This window comes from Gavialis gangeticus, unplaced genomic scaffold (assembly GCF_001723915.1).
Source record: "Gavialis gangeticus isolate Ggan-Ray unplaced genomic scaffold, GavGan_comp1, whole genome shotgun sequence".
Classification (NCBI taxonomy): domain Eukaryota; kingdom Metazoa; phylum Chordata; order Crocodylia; family Gavialidae; genus Gavialis; species Gavialis gangeticus.
Genome location: NW_017729015.1, coordinates 9569523 through 9596417, shown reverse-complemented (window position 1 = coordinate 9596417; position 26895 = coordinate 9569523). Strand labels below are relative to the sequence as shown.

General features: G+C 40.6%; 1 long non-coding RNA gene across 1 annotated transcript in view; it reads right to left on the bottom strand.

Annotated features, from left to right (window-relative positions):
• Window positions 1-22187: 22187 nt before the first annotated feature.
• LOC109294009 overlaps window positions 22188-26895 on the bottom strand; it is an 8797-nt gene continuing 4089 nt past the window's right edge. Inside the window, exon 2 of the long non-coding RNA XR_002096449.1 lies at window positions 22188-24883. This is a non-coding gene — a long non-coding RNA (uncharacterized LOC109294009). The remainder of the gene's footprint in view (window positions 24884-26895) is intronic.

Sequence of the window (26895 nt, the reverse complement as noted above, 5' to 3'; positions counted from 1 at the left end):
CTCAGGGTAACTTGTTCTAGTGCTTTACTACCCTCCTGAGAAAATTATTCCTGATAAAAACCTAAATTTCCCTTGCTGCAACTTGAGCCCATTGCTCCTTGTTCTGTCACCTGCCACCACTGAGAACAGTCCAGCTCCATCCTCTTTGCAACCACCCTGCAGGTAGCTGAAGGCTGCTATTAAATCCCCTCAGTCTCCTCTTCTCTAAACTAAATAAGCACAGTTCTCTCCTCCTGTCCTCAGAAGTCATATTCCCCAGCCCCCTAACCCTTTTTGTTGGTCTCCACTGGACTCTCTCTAATCTGTCCATATCCTTTCTGCCGGGGGGGGGCGCAAAACCAGACTACTCCAGATGTGGCCTGACCAGTGCTGAATAGAGGGGAATAGTCACTTCCCTTGATCTGCTGGCAACACTCCTACTGGCAGCCCAGTATGTCGCTAGCCTTCTTTGCAACCAGGGCACACTGGTGACTCATATTTAGCTTATTGTCCACTGTAACCCTCAGGTCCTTTTCTGCAGCTGTTGCTTAGCCAGTTGGTCCCCAGCCTGTACCAGTGCATGGGACTGTCCCATCCTAAGTGCAGATCTTCACAGTTCTCCTCATAGAGCCTCATGAGATTTCTTTTGGTTCAATCCTACAATTTGTCTAGGTCTCTGAATCATAGCCCTACCCCTCCAGTGTATTTACTACTTCCCCTAGCTTGGTGTCATCCGCAAACTTGCCAAAGATGCACTCCATCCCATCTTCCAGGTCACTGATGAAGATATGGAACAAAACCGGCCCCAGGGGCACTCCATTCAATACTGGTTGCCAAATTGACATCAAACCATTGACTACTACCCCATGAACCTGATGATCCAGCAAATTTTATATCCACATTAGTCCATTCATCCAACCTGTACTTTCTTAGCTTGCTTGCTAGGTCCCTTCCAGCCCTTACTTTTCTATGATTCTGTGACTGACTCTAAGTGTAAGGGACTTCACTTGCACATAGATATATAGAAATCTATATCACACCTGCTTCTAAGCCCTACAAGCTTCTGTAAGTAACCCATAAGCCAAAAAGTATTGGGGGGCAGAAAGTGAAAAGGGGCTGGAATTTTTTTGAAGGCTTTGGAACCGATTTGTTCCAAGAGGATTCAGGAGCCTTGCCTCCTTTCCGAAGGCTCGTTGGACACTAAAGGCTACTAAGTTTTCTGCTGATGTGACAAGAGGCCTTTCATTGCCTGTCTCTGGTTAGAGGTTTCCTTCTTGATCTTAATCCGGAACCAACATGTGAGTACAGATCCTGATGGCATCAAAAAACATGGTGGTCTACTCTATGGTAAGAGGTGGGTGGGTAATGTCAAGCTGAAACCCTCAATCCCAGGTTGGATGCTGAACTGAGCAACTTGTTGACGAGGAACAAACAGCCAAAGCTTAATTTTCATTGCTTCTGGTTCTCCAGTTGAGCAGTTGTCAGGGATATGGATCTCCTCCTGGCAGAAAAGATACTATGTGTGGCTGTCAGAGATTGGGATCAGGCCATCATATGGAGGGCATAGGTAGAAGCCTGGTTCTCGGCAAGACCATTGTCCCCAGCTCACACTGAAGTATAATAAAAGGAGAAGAAAAAAAGGGCAGGTTTGACCTGAAGTGAGTGTGAACTAGCCAAAAGCTGTGTCAACAAAGCTACAAAATGTGGTATTCTTGTCATCATCATCACACAGGTGGGAGATCCCACTCCAGGAAAAGGTGCCAGGCTGCAGCTGAAGGCCACAGGCTATTCCAAACCAAATAAGAGCTCTCAAGGCGTTAGAAGAGTGTAAAAAACAAAAGAAAAAGGTACAGGTTTAGAGTACTTGCTAAAGCTCTAAGGGTGTTTATAGATGCATGGAGCTTTAACTAAAGCTCCTTGAATGAGCTTAAGTTAAAGCAAACCTGCCACCTTTTTTAGTGCAGGGACACATGCACATGACGCTGAAGTTTGCTGGAGCACAGTAATTACCACGCTCCAGCACGCTATAGTAACCTTGATTAATCAAGTCTGCTCTGACAAACTGTAATTACAGCACGTCAGAGCAACCACTCTGCATGTATATAGGTGCACAAAGTCAGTAGGACAACAGAGATGCTCTGTTTCTAGCCAAGTAGTTGAGAAGAACTGGGGAGTACAAAGTGCACACTACTAGTAATTTTCGCAGCACAGACCCATCTCTTCATAGCCCTGTGCCAAGGCAAAAACTCACCAGTCAAAGCTCAGGAGACATGAGGGCATACTCACAACATGAAGCTTAAGGAACAATGTCTATTCAGCTTATCAAAGAGAAGATTGAAAGGCAACCAAATCCTTTTGTATGAGTGCACATGGTTCAAACTCACTGACAAAATCCAATGGATAGAATTTGAACTTTGGTAAATTCAACCTTAAAATTTGGTGCAACTTCTTAGCAGTGAGGATATTTAAACACTGGAACATTTTACCAGGTGAGGTGGTCGGCTCCCATCACTTGGGAGTCTTTAGCAGATTAAATAGAATTTAATCTTTTAGAAAATGAAAGCCTTGGGAACTGACAGGATCACTGTTTATCCCTTTTGTTCATAGGAACATGGGAGGTTGCATTCCTCTATGATGTATTTAATGGAGGTCAGCATTAAAACAATGACTATAATTAAATCTCAGGCTTCACAGTTTTTTCCTCCAAGTGTACAACTGGTAAGAAACATTCTCTAAGTGGGGTTTAGGGGAGTTGGAAGTTCCTTTAACTGAAGCAACAGGAGTTGGTTATAGCAGAAGACAGTGGGGCAAAGGGAAAGGGATGAGGCTTTCACCCAGGTGTTCTTGGCACTAATGCAGTTTACGGTCTTAGTCTACAAATAGCAGACGAACTTGTGCACAGCCACTGAGTGTGGTCAGTAAGTTGCGCTCTGGCTGGGCAGGTATGTAGCTCTGTCCGTGAATCTGGGCAAACATGCATTAAGCCTGGGAACTGTAGCTGCTGTTGACTAGCTGGCATCAGATGGTGGAGAAGCCTCCCATGTTTTACCCTAATAGTCTAGTGCAGAAGTTCCCGAACTCTGACAGATTGCACACCATCCATTTAAAATGATAAAACCTTAAGTACCAGCAGCAAATTTTTGTCATATAATTATAATAAATCTATTAACACGTGCAACAAATTGGGAGCCACTGGTCTAGTGGTTAAAGCACTCATCCAGAAAGTGGGAGGCCTGTCCTAGGCCTCCTGCTCAATTGGGTGGAGGTAGAACTGACATCTCCCGTACTTCCCAGTACAGTGCTCAAAGCAACAGGCTTTTAGGCATTAATCAGTCCCTTCTCTAGTTTTCCTTTGAAGCTAGCCTGCAGGGCAGCTGACAGGGAGATATGTGGGGCCAGGAGGAAAAGCACAAGCTACATGATGCGACTCAGTGACATGGCTGCTACCCTGGCAAGGAAAGGGCCTTGAGGTTCTAGTTTCAACCCTTGTTCCCAATGGGGCAGAAATCCCACCCCCTCCCTATCCATTTAAGCCAACAATACATACATACATACATACATACAAGATGCAGTGACTCACACATTATCCAGTGCCCTCTCCTTGAAACTAACGTGTAGCCTAGTGGTAAGAGCACTGCATCAGGCAGCAGAGGAGATATGTTTAAGAGCCCCCACCTCTTGGGAGGAGGATCTAGAACATATATCACCCACCCTCTAGATTTCCTTAACAGCTAAGCTATTGGAGTAAAACAGTTGAGGGCAACCATCCTTCAAAGCCCACTGATCATGTGTTTGTGTGTTCCCCCTAAATATATGCACACAGAGGAACACACCTGCCCAGGGACAGCACAGCCAACTGAGCATGCACAACAGCCATACAGATGCTCATGCATCCACACTGCACACTAAACAGGATTGCAAGCTATGTGCAAGTCCCATTAGGGTGTGTAAGAACAAACAGGATTCTGTCCAGCATGTCTACCCACTGCATCTCACATGCTCACCAATGCCAAGGGCCAGATTTAGGATCAAGAATGAATTTTTCCTCCAGGTCAGGGATCTGGCATGGACATTTTTATTTTTTTAAACCCTGCAAATGTAATCAAGATCTAATCAAGTCCATGCCACTACAGGGGCCCTGGCAACATTTTTCCTCTTCTCTAGCAAATAGCAGTTTATTCTCCTGAGGACTGAACACCTTACGTTCCAAGATTCTCTAGCTTTGCCTACTGCAAAACTGTAAAGCTCTGGGCAGTGGTTTGGGAGCAACTGCTATATTTTGTTCTCAAATTTGTCACAAACTACTTTTTTTCATATATTAAAATGTTTTGGAAGTGAATAGGGGCAGGTAGGCTAAGGCTGACCACTAGGTCTCAAACACACAGGCACCAAATCAAATCTTGGGAGGGCATACTCAGCTCTTCTCTCTAGTTAAATTCAGTGGATCAGGTGACTCCCCCATGCTCCCTTTCCACCTACCACCGTTCTCCTCAATGCACCGAAGGGGAAAGGGAACACGATCTCTGTGGAATTTATCCTATACCGGTCCAACTTCTCCTCAGGGAGAAGCAGAGGTAAGTGCATCCTATACATATTGTCCAGCCAGAAAACTGCAGTTTTTAGAGGGAAGTTGTATGAAGGAAATGCGATGTGCAGCCAGAGTAGCAAAAAGTACCTCATAGGGAGCTGAGAGCTCAAGTACCAACAAAACCCTTCGATGATCCCCAGCTCCACGTACAACTTTCCCTTTCCCCTGTAATCCATCCAACTATACTGGCCTACAAGAACTTCCCACCCTCTGGCTCTTTTGTCTTCACTACCACAAAAAGGTGAGTTTAAGATGAAGCCCTGGGAATGGCAGGGGAATGTATGTATTTCATACAAATACTTGAGTTTAATTAAACTCCAAGCTCCTAAAACCAACTCAAGTTGTGTGCATAACTGCCTGTTTCCATGCATTAACTTTTAGTGAGATAGCAGGAAGTAACACACTTTTCCCCCCAATCAAACATGACCTAGCTAGCGTGGAAAATAATTCACCATAAACAATGTGCTGTGGTAACATAAGCTGGTCTGAGAAGTGTAAAGTGTGGATGTTGAAGATCCTATGCTATGATCTTAAGAGCAGGGGGTCTGGGCTTGGGCCATTCACCCAACTCCCTCCTTTCCCTCTCCTTCCCCTAAAAATCCCTTGCAGTACTAAATGACAGCACATTGCTGCTAGTTAGTCTCCTGGTAGCTGTGATTCACTCTCTGACTCCATGTATGGCTTTCCAAATAACAGAAAAGGCTTCATCAGTGGTTATTAAAGCAAGCTGTCTTCCATGCCTTTGTGGAAGGAGGTGTGCTTGTTGGGAATCAGGGATCAGATCCAATTGCATCATTAAATGAGCGTGTGCCAAGGGCTCTTGAACTGAACGGGGCTCTAGGAAGATATAATCATGGTCAGTTGCAAGTTACTGGTACCACTGGCTAGGCTTTTAACAAAGCAACTTCACAGTTCAGTTTCTGCCAACTCTCTCCCCCGCAAAAATCAAAGCATAATTATAATGAATGTAATTAACTCAAAGAATGGTTTGGTAGTGTCACCTACTGGCTGCATGCATCTCAGTGAAAAACTACAGAAGTCACTAATGGACTCAATAAGCTAGGACTCATCTGCCCATGCTGCTGCTAGCAAGGACACGGTGCTTATGTTTTCTTCAAGATGCAGCTTTAATTTACCAGAGCCCCCAGTACTGTTATATTTTACAGTCAGAGTTGATCCAAATCACTTTCAGTCTCAGAATGGAGTGAAGGAAGGTTCCCAACACACAACCACAAGCAGGCTTGACAGGGCCATTTTCTAAAACTCAAATAGATCTGCCCTAGTGCCTTTCACAACTCAGGAATCTGATAAGCCTGCTAATGCCATGCACAGCAACAAGAGACAATCCCACTGGTTTCCTGAGCTCTAAAAAGCTAACACTTATTTGGCCTACAGTCCAGTTTTGCATTTCAGGTTGACGTCATTGAGGCCTTGCCAATACTGGGTGTTGAACTAGCTTTAAGTTAAATTGGTCTTTAAACAATTAAATCAGTGCTGATTCCTGCATTAGCACCTAGGGCAGTTTCACGACGGCCTAATTCAGTTTAAATTAAGCTTGCCTTATTATCTAGGCTTCAGTTTTCTTGGAAAAATGTTTCCTGGAAAATCTAAGCTGGGAATTTAAACCAACATATCTATATAGAATAGAGATGCCTAGCTGAACATTTTTATTAAGCATAAAAAGCAGTTTTGGATTTAGCTTATTTCTCTTGGAAAGGGACTTAAAAAAAAAAAGCCACTTGCATGTTCTACTTGTAGAATCAGATATACTCATCAAGGTAATCTAAAAGCACTGTCATTTGAAGCTGCTTATTGTGAAGCAACCCAGGCATAAACATACTTCGGTGACATTTGTGTGTTACCTGAAGTAAACCCAAAAGTGCCATAACACCGGGTATGCAATTAAAGCATTGCAAACAGAAGAAACGCAAGAATTTCCAGTGAGATTAAGCTATTCCTCATTCATTTTTAAGACATTTTTTGCCATAGAGCTAAAATGCTATCTTAGCCAAGGTTCAGAAATTTCATGTGTTAGCTTGTAAACTTTCACTTCTTTGAAGTTAGCAAGGTTTTCTGTACCTCAACAAGAATACTGCCATCTTGACATGTTGGTACATTGTGGTGAAGCAAAAGTGGAGGAAAAAAGAAAGATTCCATTTCAGTTCAACTAAATGAAAACAAGGACAAACTGATCAGCACAACATCTTCCATAGCCAAACATGTGCTTACAATTTTAATGTCCGTTTAAAAACCACATCTGCCTGCATCTCAAAAAGCAGCGTCCAATTCTCTATTTTCAGCACCAGATACACATACTACCCAAAACCAGTGAAGGTCCTCTGCACAAAACGTGCAGCATTTACAGCTGTTGCAGACCTCTGTATTCAGACAGTCTATTTTTTCCTTACATCGTTGCATCAGAAAGTACACATTTTGCATTGAACTTCTTTCAGTTACTTATGTAAAACCAAAATAAATGTTTTATAGTGCTTTAAATCCAGACAGGATTTAGCCCTCAAAGGGAAAAGTGACAAGATCACAACTAACTAACATTTGGGGTCCCCTCCTCCAAACAGCCACAACACCTGAACCATGCTTCGTGAAAATCATTTTCCAAATTCAATTTATTGGTAATTCCCCAAATGGTAAGTTGAACTCATTAAGCATTTTCAAACGCACTGAAAGGAGGTACTTTTAGTGAAGTTGGAATGAGAAAGTCTTAAAGTCTACAACTGAATTCTATGTGCAAAGTTCAAAACTAAAGGTTATGACTTGAATTTTCTCTTCTTTCTTTGGTTGTGCAGGAAAACAGAAGTGTTGCACTGAAAGCAAGCAACGTAACATCTAAAACCATTGGAAAACAGCCACAAAATACTGACTTCAGGAAGATGTTTATTAGAGGAACTGAACATTACAAGAGGACTAATGAAAACAAATATACAATTCACAACACTGCATATTACAAAAGAAGACTAAATACACTTACAACACTCACCTGGTATTTTGGTATGCACGTAACTTCTCATGTGATGAGCAGCACACACAGTGGTTTCTTGATGAGGACAGCAGTCAAAACTGTAATAGTTGGTATTTATTTCCAAAATACAGATTTTAGACATTGTTATAGAACAGCTGAAATACATGTTTAAGCTCAGGATTTTTGTGGCACCTCCGTATAATGAGCAACATTAACATACTTTTAGCAAATCCCTATATTCTGCCTTCAACACTTGATTTTGAGACTGAGTCAAGACTTCAAAAAGACATGAATGTGACATCAAGCAAGAGACATGGGATTTCCATATTTCTGTAGTAACCACTTATCTTCCCCCTTCCAAATTTTCATACTAATTTCTAATTCCTCAAGGAAGACTGCGTTTTCTAAGCAAGTTTCTTTCTATCTAGCTAAAATGTACACATGAAACCTGTTTCCCTTAATCTCTAAGAAAGCAGCAATCCAGAATAGTCCACTAAAAATGAGCTGCTTATGCAGGTTCTTAACTAAATTAGGCCACATGAAATATCTAGATTTTCTAAGTCAAATATTTCATTAGGCTTCAGGAACTTTCCCATGATGAGCTTTGAAACATAAACAATTGTTAAGGTCAGAAGACAATATTCGGAAAGTTGGAATATACTGGCAGGATAATTTCCTACTTACTCACTATTCTTTGTTGAAAAAAATCAAGCTGTTAATTTAGTTTCATAGCTTTTTAAAATAAATTTCTATGAACTTGGAAAGAGTAAAAGAAACTAGAAAATAATATTAGCCGAACAAAAAGATATTTACCATGTTACAAGAAGACTAGAATAACACTTTCCTCTTGAACTGCAATGGTTAAATGAGTCACTGCCACTCATAATACTGACCTCTACTTTTGGTGTACATTATAATGTTTGCACATCTAAATGAAACTATCACAACATTAATTTAATTTAAATTACTTCAAGTTCCAAGCAGAAGGAGGGAATAATGTAAAGGGACACTCCAAGGGAAAAAAGTTATTTTTTAAATTATAGCTTCATCTCAAGAATATGAAAAAGGACACAGAAAAGACCATCCTAGATAGAAGGGTCTGGGTATGCGTAGAAGATTCTCACACAATATGAGAACTTGGGTGTTTTAAGGCTCATACAAGGAAACCCCTTCGTCTTCATGGGTTATTACTGTCACTATCATCTAACTCAGGAGTTTACAAACTGTAGTACGCAAGACATCTTTGGGGGGGGCAATGTGGGAGAAACTGTGCAATGGTAGATTTAATTTTCATTATAATAATTGGCATTTAGTTAAAATATAAAGCATAGGCTGACAGGGGGACACGGGCCGCTGGTTAATCTGGAAGGGGGTGTGCAATAAGAAAAGGTTTGGGAACCTCTGATTTAACTTAATAACACTATAACACTTGTCATACACTTCCCAGTCTTGTTTCCACACAGAGTTTTCTCAAACTACATGAGCAAGGGCTCAACTGCAGACACAGCCTTATCTCTGCGTGCATAAGTGTTGACTACAAACTACCAGTACATCAACAGTTGTAGCACTGGCAGGCATTTGGTCAAAAAAACACGAATGTAGAGAAGGTCTTCAAGGTCCCAAGAATGCCTGGTAAAACCATAGGATGATAGGGTTTTTCAGTATGCAGATTTTGAAGGCCTGTGGATCTCTGATTTTCAGGTGATAAACACAATCTAAGGCACTATGCATAAAAGAGCAGGAGGAAGAGTGTAACTGTGCTCAAGCGCAAAAGAAAACACATATGTATAGAATGACCAAAAGGAATGAATAGGCCAAATAGTTACCAATTTCAGATGAAAGATAAATGTCAAGATTCCTCAAAAGTTACTTGGCAACCATGATTACGACTTGCTCTACTAGATGGAAATAGTCAGAAAATGCTTCTATGCATATAAGCTTTGATGAAGTATAAGTCTGCTGAGTCACGTGCAATGTTACATTTGAACAGCCAGGCTGTGAGCAGAGAAATCTAGAAGAAAACAATCCTTTCTAGTACACTTACTCTAGAAGCTATGCTTTCCATCCAAGGGAGCAACAACTGATAGAAGGGAACCATATTTCCTGCATTTACTAGCATGCCACATGCACCTCCCCACTCCCAAAGCAACCCTCAAAATCTAGGCTGCATGTCTGAAGAAGGGAAGCTGATTTTCTTGCCTGGAATAGAAGCTGCTCAGCTAAAAATTGCTGCCAACATGAGAGCAGCTTTGTCAGGGTTAATACTGGAGTCCATCCCTCCTGTTCGCTGGCTGAGAGAGAAGCTAGCAGCCATTTTGCAGCACAGCTTCTCTATGGAAAAATAGAAACACACAGCTCTAGACCATAACTTTGGAAATAATCCTTTTTCCCAGATCCTGATTTCCAAAACAATGTACATGTCTTATTTGGGGGCACAAGACCTATGAGAAAATGCGGTGCGTAAACATGAGTACATCTCACCATGAACAACTTCCTCATTCTTAATCCGACACGAAGTTTCCTTCCAGGCATAATGGCAATGACATCAGCAATGGGACTGGTTTTCATTAGACACAGACCATCAAACAATAGATGATTATCATCTAATTGACTCCTAAAATGAGATAATCGGGACTATTTTTTGTGAATCTTGGTTCTGTTTTTCCTCTTCTATACTTAAGATTTCTTATTCGGCAATAATTCCAAAGACAGTTCTTATACTCAGGATGCTAGTTCCTCAAAGCCTTCAATTTTCTGTTTTGCTTTATAAAAAGCAGATAAAACACAAAATGGACTAACTTGGCAATGACTTCCAAGCAGAACATTTTTCTACCCAAAACTAAGTCAGATGGAAATGCACAACAGACAGAAATTTAAACTCACATTTTTGAGGCTCATATTTCCAGGAGACTAAAGATCAAGAGAGAGTGAAATGCATGTCTACAAATGTCAGGATCACAACTTTTGGAGAGAAAAGTTATGGGAAACCCTAGCACAGACTGCTCTGAAGATACAGCAGAAATGTACCCATTCCTTTTGCTGTAGCTGGGATAGGATAAACAATTGATTATATATCGTAATTGAGATCAGCCTGTTCTATATAAAAGTCTCCACCAGGATGGCTAACTAAACATCGACAGGTAAAACTGCTGTGCTTTCAGTGGATGTTAACGTCAATGGAGAACACCAGCACCCCACTTATTCCAAATCTTCAAGGACTTATACTGCAAGTGTTTCTCTTCTCTCTGAATGTGCCAAGCCCAAGTGCTACATGACAAGAGGCCTTACTTCAAGCATCCAGCTCTCAGAGCTGGTTGAGAAAACAGAGAACCAGAAACAGAACCCAAGGGTATAACAATGCAACTGGATGCCCAGGGCAGCTATGACTTCTGCTTGCCACCATGCCGCTGTTAACATCATGCAGCTGAGCTGCAGTGGTTTTGTTCTGCGTCCCCACCCAAGTTGGTGCATTAGGCAGCTGCCCAGGTCCCTCCCTTGCCCTAGTTACACTTCTGCCAGAACCACGCCCTACATCTGCCTTCCTGTCAGGTAGTCAAGTATGCACTAAGAGTGAACTTCCCCTGGGCTGTGAATTTATCAGAGGAGATGCTTTTTTCATTTGATTCTACCTCCCCTGCTGTATAGCATCACTCACATAAAAGTACTAATATGCATTACTGGCAGAAAGGGGGCAGGTCCCCAATCAATGCCTTTTTAAGATGGTAACCCAGACTCCACTTCAAAAAGCTATCGCCCATGAAGACTCTTAAGCAAAAATAATCAATGTCTCCATTGGTCCCGCATTTAGGCTTGCCTTCACTAAACTGTTCCATCTTGAAGTACAGAAACTACAGCATGACATCCTTAAAGAGAACTAGATGCTCACATTGTTTGAATACATTTGCAAACAATCCATTCTAAAGTGAGTTTAAGTTTTCTGACAGGAAGTGCAGACTGGGATGCCTGATGGGCCAAACAACTGTTGAAAATGTAGCTGGACTCCTAGAGAGGAGTCTAAAGCCAGAAAACCTAAAAAGAAAATAATAATAAAATTAAAAAGGAGAGTTTTTTTTAAATGAACACAAACAAATATTCAAAGAAACAAACAGAAGATTTATATAACCTCCGCTATTTTCCCTTACACTTCTTCTACGATTTTTTTTTTTTGGATATGGAAAGAAGCGTTTCATAAACACCCCGTAATAAAAGGAAATAATTTTAAAATAAAGTTGAATCAATGAGCCAGGTTCTAACAACAATTAAGCATTACAGAACGTGCAAGAATCAGCCAGCTACTGGAAAACTCTCTGGGTGACAGAAGACGTTCAGCCAAACAGCAGGACCTGTCAGAATTGATTGCTACAGTTTAGCAATGAGATGCCAAGATTTCCTAATTTAATATGAAACTCAAATTTTTGCATGGAAAATAAGAATGTAACAAAATCCATCAAATTGTGTCTTCTACCACAGGCTATTTTAAAATCAAGAGGCACCGATCCAAATTTAACCCCAATGAAAAGTGGAGAGAGAATTTCTTTTGTCTATTGTTATTTTGTCTATGGAATGTGCTCCAAAGTAAAAGGCAGTGATGATATTTACATTTGTGCTTTAATAGCCATTTCCTCTTCCCCACCAACTAACTTCTAGGATAGCAGCCTATCTTATTTTAGAAAGTAGCTTAGTGGGCTAATAAGGCAGATGAAACAAGTCTCATTTTGGAAGCCTGCTTAAACAGTTTGATGTTACCATTTAAGTATATGTGCATTTAAGTATATCCCAGGATCGGATATATTACTTAAATAAAAAAATTGGATTTAAAATATTTATATAATTTTCAACAAATTCAAAATTTATTTAATTTACAAAACTCAACTGATGTCATCCAATATTTGTGGTGAGTGCAATGGTGTACAACACAGAACTGTTACATTACATAAAGCAAAAATGCAGTACAAGCAAGGAAATGAAAAATAAAAAAGCAAGCCATTCCTATTTGAATCCAAATGGGTCTTCTTCAGAGGTATTCAAGTGAGACACTAACATTACTTACCATGCATCTAGAAGTGTAGCATCTTATGCATATTCTAAGATAGATGAAACACAGGACATTAAGGACACTAGAAAATGTGATAAAATAAAACTCAACCAGTTGGAAGGGATTTCTAACTGGCCCTCAGGGAATAGGGGATTAGTCATAACTATTTCCAAAGCAGATTTAACAGAGTATTTTACACAGCCATCTGCCTGTTATAGGAAGAAAATAATTTACAAATTATGGAACACTCAGGTCTCTTCTCACTATACTTATATTCTTCCAGAAAGTAAACCACCTTATAGGCACCCTCTGAACTGAATGCTAAGAGTGATTAGGGCAGGGGTGGGCAAAATGCGGCCCATGGGCCAGATGCAGCCTGCCAGCCCATTCTATCTGGCCCGCAGAGCCCCTAAAAGATTCAGAAAATTAGTATTTATCTGCCCCTGGCTGCCTGTCATGTGGCCCTCGATGGCTTGCCAAAACTCAGTAAGCGGCCATTTACCCAAAATAATTGCCCATCCTTGGATTAGGGTATAACTAGTCTTTGAAGGAGTTAAGCACATATGCATGTGTGCACACACTTTTTTTTTCTTTTTGCATACAACGTGCATCTTTTCCGCAAAACCCCCCAAAAAAACAGCACCCCCCAAAAAATGTTCTGCTCAGGATAGAAGCACCCTGCTTTGATTCCTGCCCCACAGTGCAGCACCTGTTGCATTACTATTACGGCAGCTGAGGAAGTCAGTGGACTGAATGACTCACTGTTTTTCATTCTACAGGTGTTAATGCTCATCTCTCCTTTTCAGTGGTTTCTATGTTCTGCTAATCATACTAACCTCTCTCAGAGCAATTTTGCTATCTGCTACCTGCTCCTAGTCTCTTCATTTTTTATAGCTTGGAAACTCTTTACCTCTTTTCAGAATTATAGATCCACCCATGGAGACCCTTCTCCAACAGCAGCTGGTGCTTCAGCTTTAGTTAAACAGGAAAGGGAGGGTGAGTCAGCTGAAGATTAAGCTCTGTCCCTGCTCTGTGCAGCCATAACTCTGGAAAAATCCTCTCTCTTTATTCTGCCTTTCAAAAAAAAAAAAAAAGGTGAATATTATACCTAAGGCATGCTGTATACGAGAAAACATGGTGCATATAATCTCACATAGAAAAAACACTTTATTTTATTTAAAGCCAGTAATGCCTCATTGTTCATGACTGAAAAAACAAAAAGTGTATGGACAAGCATACATTTGTAGCTGCTTTAAAAAAAAGGAGAAGGCCCATCATATGTTATGTCGGGCTGTCCAACTTCTGAGTCCCTGGGAGCCACATGCCCCAGAAGCTGCATGCTACACAGGCTGCACCAGGCACACTGCATGGACCCCACCACTGTACTGAGTGCCCTTCCTCCCCACTACTGCACCACACATGTACAATCGTGATCCCCCATCCTCCCGCACATGGCCATGACCCCCTGGGCGCAGCCCTGAACTCACTCTCAGCTTCCTGTGCTGCCACACTGCCCAGCCTGCTGGAGCAAAGGCAGGAAAGCAGCACCTGGAAAGAGCCTGGAAACTTCAACTGCTACTACAGCCAGAGCTTGGAGGGGGTAGGAGTGGCAGCCAGGTGAGATTCTGGAGCTGCATAATAAACCCTTGTAGGCACATGCAGCCCCCACAGGCCACTAGCTGGACAGCCCTGGGTTATGCTGTGGCTATTGAGATTGCACCGTCCTGTCATATCACAAGTGTGCCAACTCCTGTAACTTTCACTCTGTATGAATTAAAGCTGCAACAGTTTTGCTACATTCGTATTGCTAGAGAATCCTGAAGACTTCAGAACTACACGGTTCAGCATCTCTTAGAGTGATAGTTACTTATGTCCATACACAGAGCAAATTATAACAGTAAGCATGCCACGTTACCACTTTTTTGTTTTCCGTGCCTACACGTAATTTCTCTAAAAGTCAGTTTTCAAAGGTAATTTTCATTAGAACTGAAAATCCTGCAGTATTTGTACTACGGATGTGAAAGGTTAAATGATTAATCGTTTAACCCAAGGGTTCTCAACCTTTTTGATACGGTGACCCTGAGTGCTGGATGGCAGTGGGGGATGTGGCAGCCACCATCATCATCCACCACTCCACGCCTCCACCACGCACAGCTTCCCTGCGCGTACCTCCTGGGAAGTTTGTGGCCCCCTTTTAAGTTGCTTGCGACCCCCCAGGAGGTTGCGACCCACAGTTTGAAAACCCCTGGTTTAACTGATAACAGCGATAACTTTTTAGCTTACTGGTTATCCTGTAGCTCAGGGTGGGTGCAGTCTGGCAAGGCCAGGGGGAGGAGAGGGGAAGGGAAGCTATATGGTGCCCCAGCAGGATTCAGAAGGCAGTGGGGGAGGCAGGAGGAAGGGAGAAGCAAGAAGAGCACGACTAGTACCCATAGCTTAAGAGGAAAACAGGGAGCAGTCCAATTACTCATCAATTAAGCAATTAGCTACTCCTTCACAGGTGCTCCCTCCCTCCCAGCCCAGGGCTTCATGTGGGCTGTGTTGTCTGGCTGGGCTTGCCTCCTCCCCGCTTCCTCCTAGTCCAGGGGCTCCAGGAGTTAGCAGCTGGGTGCAAGCTGCTCTGTTATTTAACAGATCTAATTAGAGGAGGTTAAAATGACTACTGTTTAAAATGATATTTGCATCCCTAATTTGTATACCCCGTTCTCTCTCCGACCTGTGATCCTTACTTAATAGTTCTTCTGCTAATTTCAGTAGGACTAATACAAACAGAAGTTGTAAGAGTAAAATTTATCCAAGTAACAAATCAAGGTTTATATGCTAGCTGTTAACTACTTAAAACTTGTCTAGAAAAAGTTACCTTCTTAAAACCTAAGGTATGATCCTAGCTGTGGCCCCTACCTTTTCAAAGCATTGCTACCATATCCTCCAACCTTTCCTCAACACTCATACCTAGAAACCTTGGGAAGACAGGAAATTATAAGAATCAGGCCTTTAGGGGAAGATACCAAGAATCTGATTTGCATTAATACTGCTTCACTTTGATTCAAGGTACATTTCCTCCACAGACACAAGTTCTTGGAAACTCCAACTGGTCCCATTAAAGGATCACTCTTTCCATTCAAACATTTGCTTTTATGAAAGCAAATCTTCTCAAGATTTGTTTATCTGAACTTAAACATTTTTTTTAAATGAAAGTATAAAATGTTCTTATTAGGCTGCTACTTTCCTTTGCAACTGCACTAAAATACTTGAGAAGGGGTGCTAATAAAATTTCACTTAAACACAGCATCAGGAAATCCAGGGGCATACTGTATCCACATATCTTCCTGGAATCTAACAACAATGTAGAAAGAGATTTAAAAAAAAAAATCATGATTTATTTTGCTAAAAAGTATACAGCATTTAGACAAGTCATTTTAGACACAAGTCATCTTGCTAATTTTTCATCTAAATTACCCAATCCAAGCCATGAGCTTCTAACTCACCCAAACCTCCTCCCTTTTATAGAACCTGAGCTCCAAGGTCTGCTTTGCTCTCCAGATTAGCCTTGAATATAAAACATTGTAACCTGGAAGGAGCCAGCCAGATAACTTCTCCCGCCACAGTGAATAATCCAGACATTAAGGCTGCTTACAGATGTTAAAAAACAACAAAATGGCACTTTATTTTAAACTTGGTGCACCCTGTGCCGAGCCCAGCACATGCCCAAAAGAGAAATAACATTAGATGGATCCAGCTTGCCCAACATCTGTATAGATCAAACACTTTAGAGGGGCTTTTCTGGCACTTTTATTTAACAGCTGATTTAAATCAGCTTTTAGATAAAAGCCCCAAAAAGCCCTACTGAAGCACCCAATCTATGCAGATACTGTGGAGCCGGGTCAAACTACTCTGCTGCTTTCTTCTGGTAAAGCATGGGGGAGGGGTTAAATGTCTGTAAGCAGCCCGTTATCTTATCTTCACTGAAGCTGGGAACTTGCTTTCAACTTTACTAACTGTTTTTCCCTCTCTTATTAGGACTTTTAACATTACAGCTTCCCTGGACTTAGCTATACTTTCTGGCAAGCAGAAGTGAACAACTGAACTCAATAACATGGTCACACAATGTTCTTAAGAGGTAACAGGCATTTCCAAAGTTACCAGTCAAGTTATAGGAAGGCTGTTCTGCACACTACGACTCAACAATTTAACTTGGATTAGATTAGAAGCAGTCAAATACACAGGTCGTGCTACATTACCTTCTTTTTTAAAGACACTGTTACAATCTGCTTATTTTCCAATACTTTCTATTTACTGCTCTATCACAAAATTACTTTAAGTTATTTATCCCTTTATTTTAAGGAAGATCACGGACAGATAAGGCACAAAGGACGATACTAATTTTTAACTATACTTCAGTTGAAGCTGCTGATGTAAACAGTCTTAGGTGTACCTAGTCAATGCCAGAGTCCAATCACGCTAATTTTCCGAAAAAGAGAAGACCTACCAGAGTAGAAGATTAACTCTGCTTTGGGAGCAAGAAGAAAACTACTCGGTGTGATTTCTTTGAAAAGAGGTGTGTGGGTTTGAGATTGTGTCATCAATAAATGCAGTTTTACTTACACCCCATCAAAATTATTCTAATTAATAAGCTTTTATCCTTGGCTTTACTTGGAAGATAAGAACATTTAAAAACACCAAAGCATGCTATACTGGTTTATTGCTGCCCTCTTGTGGCACTTTTGAAAATGGCCCCATTTCATTAAGGCTAGGAAACATTACATTTTTCCCCAAGGCAAGTTGCATCTGTGTTTGTCCCAGAAAAGAAATATCCTGGGATTGGCATATATACATATCGCTCTTCTAATCAGGGTTTTGTGAGCAACTGAATGCACTGCAGCTTTTCTGCCACTGACTCAATTATGCACTCCTGGGACAACACTTCGGATGCAATTTGGGATGTCCTGGGATAAACTGTTAGTACTTCTTATCCCATGACCCTTTTTAGGATTTCTCTCAGGACAAATACAACATCAGTTTATAGCCTAAGAGAAATAAAACATAAACGCAAACTGGTTCAAGCACGAGCTTAAATGTAATGTATTTTTGCTGGCCGAGGATAGGATTTTCATGAGCCTAAGGATAAGCAAGGGCATTTTCCTAGGAGAATGCATGCCATGCCCTCTGTAACTGAAGAAGTGTATTTGTGATTCAAGCTTTGGTTTCTAAGAAGTATATCAGTCTTTCTGGAAGCCACCACCCTATTGAAAGATAACAAATCCTAGAATGAACCCAGTGTAAAACCTCCCACGCGATTTAAAGTCTGACTTCACATTAAAAAAACCCTTTAAAACTGATCTTGCACTAAATTGCTATTATTTCCTTTATGAATCTATTTTAAAACTTGCAAGCAATAGGTCTGCCTATCAAAGGAAAGCTCACACTTATTTCTAGTCAAAGTTTTATTGTCAAGTATAACTTCCTATTTTTATGTAGCAAGAATTCTTTTTCACTGAGGATTTTAAAATCTCTGCTTTTTCAAGCAAGCCGAATTCCAACAGGTCCTAGCTAAGGGTGCTAGCTATGGCAGGTCAAGTTAGAAGGTTTATACCAGAACAAGAAAAACTGTGCTGTTTACAGATTTTCTTACAATTTGCTCTTAATTATTCCCATATTATTTTAAGAAAAAACCCAAGACGAGAACAGTTACCTGCTTTCTGCATTCCATCGTATCCATTCCCGATGGGTTGGTCCTGTTCTTGAAATGCAACAAACTCACCCATCTGGAGGAACGAAAGGGTCTGGTGTCCTCTGGGGCTTTTCCTCACCAGTTGAAAATGACTCTATAAACACATCTTAATTGACAGAACTAATTAAATGTTTTATAATTAATGCAGTAACTGATGGTTAAGGCAAGCTGCTGTTAGAAAAGAAGTACAGTCAAGTGGCTAAGTAAGGAAGTAAATGTTGTCAGTCTTGACAAGGTTCAGTCTTGGTTCGTGTGCCATCTTTGTTCCTGACTCAAAACTGGATGAAATCTGTCTTTGTATAAAAATACCTACCTCAGAGCATGCCATTCCCATTTAATGCCTAACTGTGTGTCTCAAGTATACCATAGTGAGAGTAAGTTGGGAGGGTTTACTACTCAGTGGAGGACTATGAAGATGTGGGGGGGAGAGCCTTAAATATGCAGTGTCTTAGTGACTATGTTCAAGAGTTGTTAATATGAAAAGTATGTTACAGTGTACCAACAAAAAGCACACATTCAGTACAAAGAATATTGAAGATTCACTGGCACATGGAAGCCAAGTTAAAAGCAAAAATAGTTTCAAAGTTAACTGCAGCTAAAAATCTGCACTCTTGGTTTTTTAAACAAAGCATGATTTACAGAGATGCTGACAAAATTATTAAAATACTCTTATCTTAGAGAGCTTATCCTATATAAAAGATCAGTTAAGGAATACTGGATATTTATGCCAAGAAAATGCAAACAAACTATTTTTCAAAAAATGTTTAATATTGTAGAAAAATTACTGTAACAGTTTTTCACCATTTAAGAAACAAACAGGGGCAATTAAAAAATGAGGCTCACCATCAAACCATTTGGGATGTCCCAGCTGTAAACAGTCAAGACTCAGTGGTCATGTTTCTAACTTCTTTCTTTCCACATTTCAAGAGGATGTGTTTTAATTCCCAAAGGGCCTCAAGGTATCATTTCACAGCTCCATTAGTACAAATTTGCTTGCATTCAATACCACCCCACAATGGAGCACAAACAATAGCAATCACTCTCATCGGTCAACCTTTTTGTGGTGGCAGCACTCTAGGTGGAGCTCTATGGTTTGAATCTGCACTCAGTGATGTTATGGGATTGAAGGGTTTCAGGCATAGTTACAATGGGGCAAGAAACACACTCCCAAATCTGGCATTTCCTAACCTAACTATTTACTTAGCTGAAGAAGGGATAGGATTATCCACGGGCCTGAAGGTAAACATGCATTCCTCAGCTCTGCAATGTTCTCCTAAAACCTCCACAAAACAGAAGCTTAAATAAAGTTCTCTCCTGCAACTCTGAGAAGGGCAACTTTTGGCAAGTTATAGCCATATGAACTTAAGAAAATAACTCCCCCAATTTTTTTGAACTGGGACCAAAAAATTACAAAAATCCAGTTACATTAGATACTTCCGTTTCCTCTACCTTCATGTAATAGTACAAAATTGGTGGGATCTTTGAATCATCCCTTAATTTAAAAAAAAAAAAAAAGAAAAAGACAAAGAGAAAAAGCATGCAAATACAGGAAAGCTGAACTGTCTGAAGGGAAACACCTATAATCCTCACAATGCCCTCAAAAGCCATGTATTATGAACATTTTATGCCCAAGCCACTAAAGCTGGAAATGGGGGGATAAAATAACTCAACATATTTGAGGAACAAGCTCCTCAAAGTTCTGTCAAGTCTTGAATTACCCAAATCGGATAAATCCCTGATCTATATTTGAAGTTTGTATTGGATCCTTGGGTTCCTGACTTTCAATCCTCCTCAGGAACAACCTACCAGGACTTTGTTCATATCTCTTAATAAAAACCTGGTCTTACTTCAGTTTTCATTTCAGATTAGGAACTGTGATTGTGGTTAACACCCCCCCCCCAACATAGGGACTATTTAAAGATTATTCTACGAAGATAATGAAGAAAAGGAAATTACAGAAGGCCAAAAGATGTTCAAATCTCCATGAAGAGAGATCTACCAGGCAAACTTTCAAAATGTGATCACAAAGAAGACATTAAGCCTCTACAGTTGCATACTTGTCTAATATTCCTTTCTTGGCAAGTAGGATCTCAATTATATGCATTGTGAACCACAGCATTCTCCGTTAACTAAGTGGTCCACAACTTTGATGGCTTACGCCTGTCCATAAGATTCCCCCAGAAGCCAAGATCCCTTTCTGATTCTGATCCATTACTACAGTTCATTGCAATCACTCTAGGGTTTAGAAAAATTGCTCCACGAAACTAAATGCACTGCAAAGATGACATGTTCCAGCTCTATTAAAACAACACAAGCCAAACACTATCATTAGATAGAGCTGTGCAATTTTGTCAGCAATTTATTCAAAGGTATGATTTTGGGGAAGCCCACACTATCTGGCAAATCTGAGTTGAGCCTGATGCACAGTTTCAGCTGAAATAAAAATGACAAGATATTTGTAAATGTGAGAGCTTGTTTCCAACTCTACAAAACCATTTTTGGTTTGGGGCACTTGTGAAAGCTGAGGAAAACAAGTGCTAGATAAACACAGGAGTTTGTCACCTGCAATATAGGTTCAATTCTCTCCTGTACCTGTGGGAGATCAGCTCAAATCTTCCTCCAACCAGGAAAGCTATCATGCTATAAGGCAGTGGGAGCCAACCTTTTTAGCGGACATGCCACAGATTAGCCTCACACTCTCCTTGAGTGCCACTGAGATTCCCTTCTTCTGCCTAATCTGCTCTTTTTGCTTCCTGCCCTGCATTCTCTGCCTGATCTCCTGTGCTGCTTCCTGCCCTACCTGCTGCTGCGCGCCTGTCCCCTCCATAATCTGACAAATATCACAGGTTGGCCACCCCTATAAATGGGTATTCCAGGATGGGTGGTTTTCAGGTCTCATCTTCCAATTCAGTTTGAACATGAAGTACACCTCTCCCTTGCCTTCCTTTTGATACAGTTCCACTTTGTGTGGACTACTCAAATAGCTCTTATTGAGCCAAGAAGAAACCTTCCATAATTTGTTGTGTAGGGCATTAGAAGCCATGGTTTCCAACCCTTCAAACAGGAAAAAAATTGAACCTGCCTCTCCTATTAGTGAAGTGAAGGCTCTAAATACTATCCTACTGAGCAGAAAAGGATCCACAACCCTTTCCAGCAGCAGCGTGTTTCAAGTCCTGTTTCTTTGGCTATCGTAGTGAATTTCTGAAAACAAATGGAGCAAAAACATTTAACTCCACCACAAGCAAATTTTGCCCTTGCCCTCACCAAAAGATTTTATTTCAAATTACAGATTTATTTCTCTGTTTCACCAGACTAAGAAAAATAAGCCTACAAGTCTACTCACTGAGACTAGAAGCTATAACGCATACTAACATAAATAGGAAGACTTGGAGCCCAATACAAAATTCTTGCTGATTATGTGGCTGGATAAGTGAGAAAGTCCCCCAGATTCAGAGTCTACTGTAGTTACTGAAATGGCTGTTAGCTGGTATTTTAGTAACAAAATTCAATTTTTTCTGGAGAAGGGGTAAATATTCTTGCTAGAGAATTCTTTGCATATTCTTTGCCCCTAAATCTATTGGGGATTTTTCAGAACTCTGCTATCTCCTCAATTGTCCTCATATCACTTTCTTCTTGGAGAAACAAGCATGATCTATGCAGTGAAGTTTCCTGTAATGGAGACACAACCCCTTAAAGAATGCCAATGGAAGAGAGTCCTCTGGCAACAGAGTAACAAAAGGATACAATTTAAGTCCAAATTTATTTCTCTGCAGATGTAGAAAGGTCAACTTGAAGAGCAGGAAAGAAACTCTTCTTATCCACTATGTCTTAAAACAGTGGTTCAAAATTAGCCGCAAAAAACTAGATCCTGGTATAGCTTCAGGTACAGTATTACTGAATTTCTCCAAAGAATCTCTCTTTCTGTGGAATGTACCTCTACATCTCAGTCCACTAAAACTACCACCACCTTTCATTACCTCTCCTAAAAACTAATTCTCACTGGAAGCTCATAAGTGTGCTTATCAAATATGAGAAAGATGTAAATCTCCTAGATACTAAAATCAATCGCCAATGCAATGTACGGTTTACATCGAGTCATGAAACTTAAGTATTTTGGTGTCCACTTCGCACAGTGCTAAGCTCATTTCCTGCATCTTTCCAATGCAAGCCAATGTAGCCTTTGCAGAGAAGAAATACCCATGGAGGACAAAGTCTGAGCAAGTCTGGTGGTTAGAGGCTCAAGTTGGAAAACGCAGGTTTCTTTGTGGAACAGGAAATAGATCAGAGAATAATATCTGACAACTCAGTCCGTGTGTCAATTTTTCTGGGTGAAGAGTAAAGAAAATAAGATGTTTCCATGCCTTTATCAAAGACTGATTGCACTTCAGCTGATGGTGTTAAATGTGCATTATCCATGTGCCTCTGGTCTTCAGCCTCTTCTGAAAACCCCACCAACTTTCTTGTCAAAATGATCATGAAGCGATGTTTTGTGCCCATCAAAGGAATGAATGGTCAATTTACCACCAGAAGTGTTACTACAGAATTGGTTTTCAAGAACAATCCATATATGGTTCTTTATTAATTTGGAGTTTCACATCTTGGAGACATTATAGCTTGTTTCCTATATAGTAAGATGCTTTAATGATAATTTGTATAAAAAAATTACCTGGTGCACACCTTGCATGGAAGGCCTTAAAGTGATTTATCAAATCAAATTCACTTGATGTAAGCATGTAAAACTATACATACAGGGTTTTGCATTGATTTAAGAAATCTTAACACATGTTCCTTTAATTTGTACTTGTACAAGTTTGTGTATGGACATGCTTTACAACAGTATTCCCAACCTTTTGAGCAGAAAGAAATTTAATTTCTACTGTGATATCCTTCAGAGAAAGAGGGCAGTCAGAAATCCTGAAAGACACGTGTGTAAAAACTGCTGCAAAGATTGCTTGCCTCGAGTTAAAGTGGGGGAGAGGGGGAAATAAAGACTCTCTGAACTTAAGGGGGAAAAAAAGCCTCAGCCTGAGGAATGGGTTCCTAAGACTATGGTCTTAAAATTTTCCTCTTGCAGGAGAAGCTGATCTCTCTTCCTTTTTTGTTTCTCCTGTCCAGAACCCTGCAGTAAATAGGACTTACAGGAAAATTATCTACCCATTGCTCTTCATATTACAAGCAATTTGAATACTTGAGATCAGTCATTTCCTATAGCATAGGTAAAAGTGTGCAGCTTCATATAATTTAGCCTCTAGCTTGCTGATGTGACTGGCACAAGTGTCAAACTACTGATGTTAATACAATCAGCTACAAAGGAAAGGATAAATGAAAAAAGACATCTAACGGACTCATGCTGTCTCATGTAGCTGTCAAGATAGAGGGGAGAGCAACATTTGAATGGAGTGCACTGAGGTTACATTGAAGCCAATGACATGTAACTGTCTCCTAATAGAAAAAACTTAAAATCTTGAAAGAAATAAAAAGGTTTAAATGGTTAAATACAAGGACTCTATCCAATAATTACAGATAAAGTGTAGAACTGCCTATAGTTAAAATTACCTGGTACTTTATTTTAAAAGCTCGTTTTTACTTGCTTTTAAATGATGCTAAACTGTTTGGGGTAAAGTTTTCTATGCTGACCATCTATCTCAACTGCATTTTTGGGGGATGTTTTTTGAGCTAAACACAATTCAACCATTCTGAGAATGACCAGGACAAAAAAAATCTCTCACTAGTATTAATTCTTTGTAACTGCTCAACTGAACTATCTTCATGTTTTGGCATAAGCACTACCATGTCTCAACAGAGTTTTCCTGGAAGTTTGGCAAATTAATTATGCCAAGATAATTTCCACTGAGAAAATATTCTAACTTGAGAGCAGCAGATACAAGCGGAGTGGTCCCTACAACTGGTCCTCCTCCCAGTTGCTATAGGTCTGGGAATAGAAATAAACAAAGGAATACCATCTCTCTTGTGATCTGTGTCAGCCACACTAATAATCCAAGCAATATATTAGAAAAGGCAGGAGCCTGACTGGAATGAAGTGGATTAAGTTAATCCTAACTACTAGAGCATACTTCCCTTCTGAACCAGGAAGCCAAAACTGGATTTCAGAGTCTCTATGTTTTACTCTCAGAAAATAGCTACAAAACCCACAAGCTTAACTAACCTCTGTGAATGAGATAAGACTCCTCTTTGGTACCCTACTGCTTGATCCAGCAGAAGTGCTGACTGTGGACCAGCTTTTTAAACCCTGCTAACCACTGAAATGGAGAATCAACAAGATAAAGCATGATAGAATTTGACTGATTTTTTTATTTAAAAAGTTGGGAAAATGCATCCAAAACTTAAGCCTGAAGAATCAAGCACTCAAGCTAGGAAATGTCAAAACATGTTTGCTAACCACAACTTAAATTCAGTGTTGGGCAGATACGTATTATGAGACGGTCTTTTAATTACATGATCATGTAATATTTTTACCACGAAACTTCTGCCTCATTCAGCATATAGGCTAGTTGATGCCGTGGAAATGAATCAGGGTCATTTGTCACATTCCGTCCTCATTTGTTGCAGACACTGAAAGGTACATAGTAAATGAAGCAGAAGAGAAGGAAGGAAGAAAAAGGATGGTTTCACAACAAAGGTGATTAAACGCTGCCCTGGGGAATTAGATTTTACCCCTGATTTTGAGAGTTCCTCTGTGAGTCTCCTGAACCAAGTCATTTGAACTTCAAGTTGCGAGCCCCATAAAAACATCCATAAGGAAATTAAATCCACAATCAGTAAGTACAGAAATCTGAAAAGGCAAAGCAAGAAAGACAGAGGCTACCTATGGAAGGGTTAAGAGAATATTGAGTTACTAGATATTCACTGAATAACACAGGGATCCCAAGGAAAAAAAGTAGCTATGATTCTATAAATGAAGACTAATGCATATGTACAAAGGAGACAAAATTTAGGCATGAATGGATACCTTTAAAACGTTGTTTGGTGCGGTTTTGGGGATTTTTTTGTTTTTACCTTGAGTGTCTGTCTTTGCAATCTTGTTGTTGTTTTATTGGTACCTATACCAATAATCTTTTGAAAATTACAGTATTTTAAAAATTAAAATGGAGTTCACAAGTATGGATGTTATTTGTGTTTCTAGAAAAACCCTATCATCTATAGCTCTGAGCTATTACCTCCTTCCCCAAACAACTGTTGTATTTAAGATTGTGTGCAACTTCCTCTTGTTTTTTCTCTTAAAAAGCTTTCCTACTTGACCATGTTCACCAAGTCCCATTATCTTTTGTTCTGAGCACTACATGGCCAATTTGGGAAGCTAGTATTCAAATAGCAGAAAAGTAAACTCTTCACAGTTCTCTTAAACTATGAATGACAGCAAGTACTTCCTAAAGCAACATCTTCACTCTGAGTGCTCCTCAAGTTTCAAGTCTGCACGTCCAAAAATACTTCAAGCTACCATTTGCACTCTTTAGGACTGTTCTGTTAGAATTGGAACACAGTAAAACTTAATAACTAATTTGGGGGTAGTCAACCCCTGGCACATGTGCCAGACTGTGGCACATAAAGGCATTTTGCTTGGCACAAGCAACTCTGGGCAGATAGTGGGGAAGGAGCCAGGCTGCGCTGCCACAACAAGGCTCCCCTGCCATCTGCCCCTGGCATGCCAACATCTCAAGTCAAGGTTGCAGGTGTTTTTGGCACTCTGTCCAAAAATGTTCCTGACCCCTGAACTAATCTGAATTGCTTCTGTAGTCTTAAGAACTTTGTATCTCTTTGTCATGAACAGAAGGGTCTCATGCCATTAGCTAAATCCTGACATACAGCTGGCAGAAACCTTAAAAATGAGAATCCTTCTTTGATCTTTCAGAGCACTTCAGCCTTTGCCTGCAGCACTTATTTTGTCTTTTTCCTTCGAGTTTTGCCAAACAATCTTACAATGTTACAAATCAGGCTTCCCCTGAAGAGGAATGATCCATTCTAGATTGCAGGGTAGTTGTGACATGGTCTAAATCAGGGGGCAACAACCTATGGCCCCAAGCAAAATGACTGGATTGGGCTCATGTTGGCCTGAGGGACCAGTGGCATGTAGCTCAGATCAGCATGTTCCCCCCACCTCCCACACACCTTCTCCACCCTGCACCATGCTACCAATCCCCTCCAGATCCCTCTACTACTCCTGCACCTGCTATGGGAGGTGCCGCTAACTAGGGCTGCATGAAGCTTTGATCCCGATTCGATCTGGTGGAGATTTGGCCCGATTCGGTGGCCAAATCTCTGAATTCAAATCAAACCAAACCAAGAGACCCTTTAATCTCAATGAATCGAATCAGAACCCTTCGAATTGATTCAGAAAGTTTCAGCAATTTGGCCAGAGACGCAGCTTTAAATGTTTTTTCTACATACCTCAAGGTACCAGGTGGCTTGTGAATGGTCCGATGGTGGGGCGAATCATGCATCCCACAGGACCGCAGAGGGGTCCACAGCGCATTCAGCAGCAGACCTGGAAGTGGACCAGGAGCACTTCTGATCCACTTTCGGGTCTGCTGGGGAGTGTGTAGGGGGATCCCCCCGTGCCACCCCCC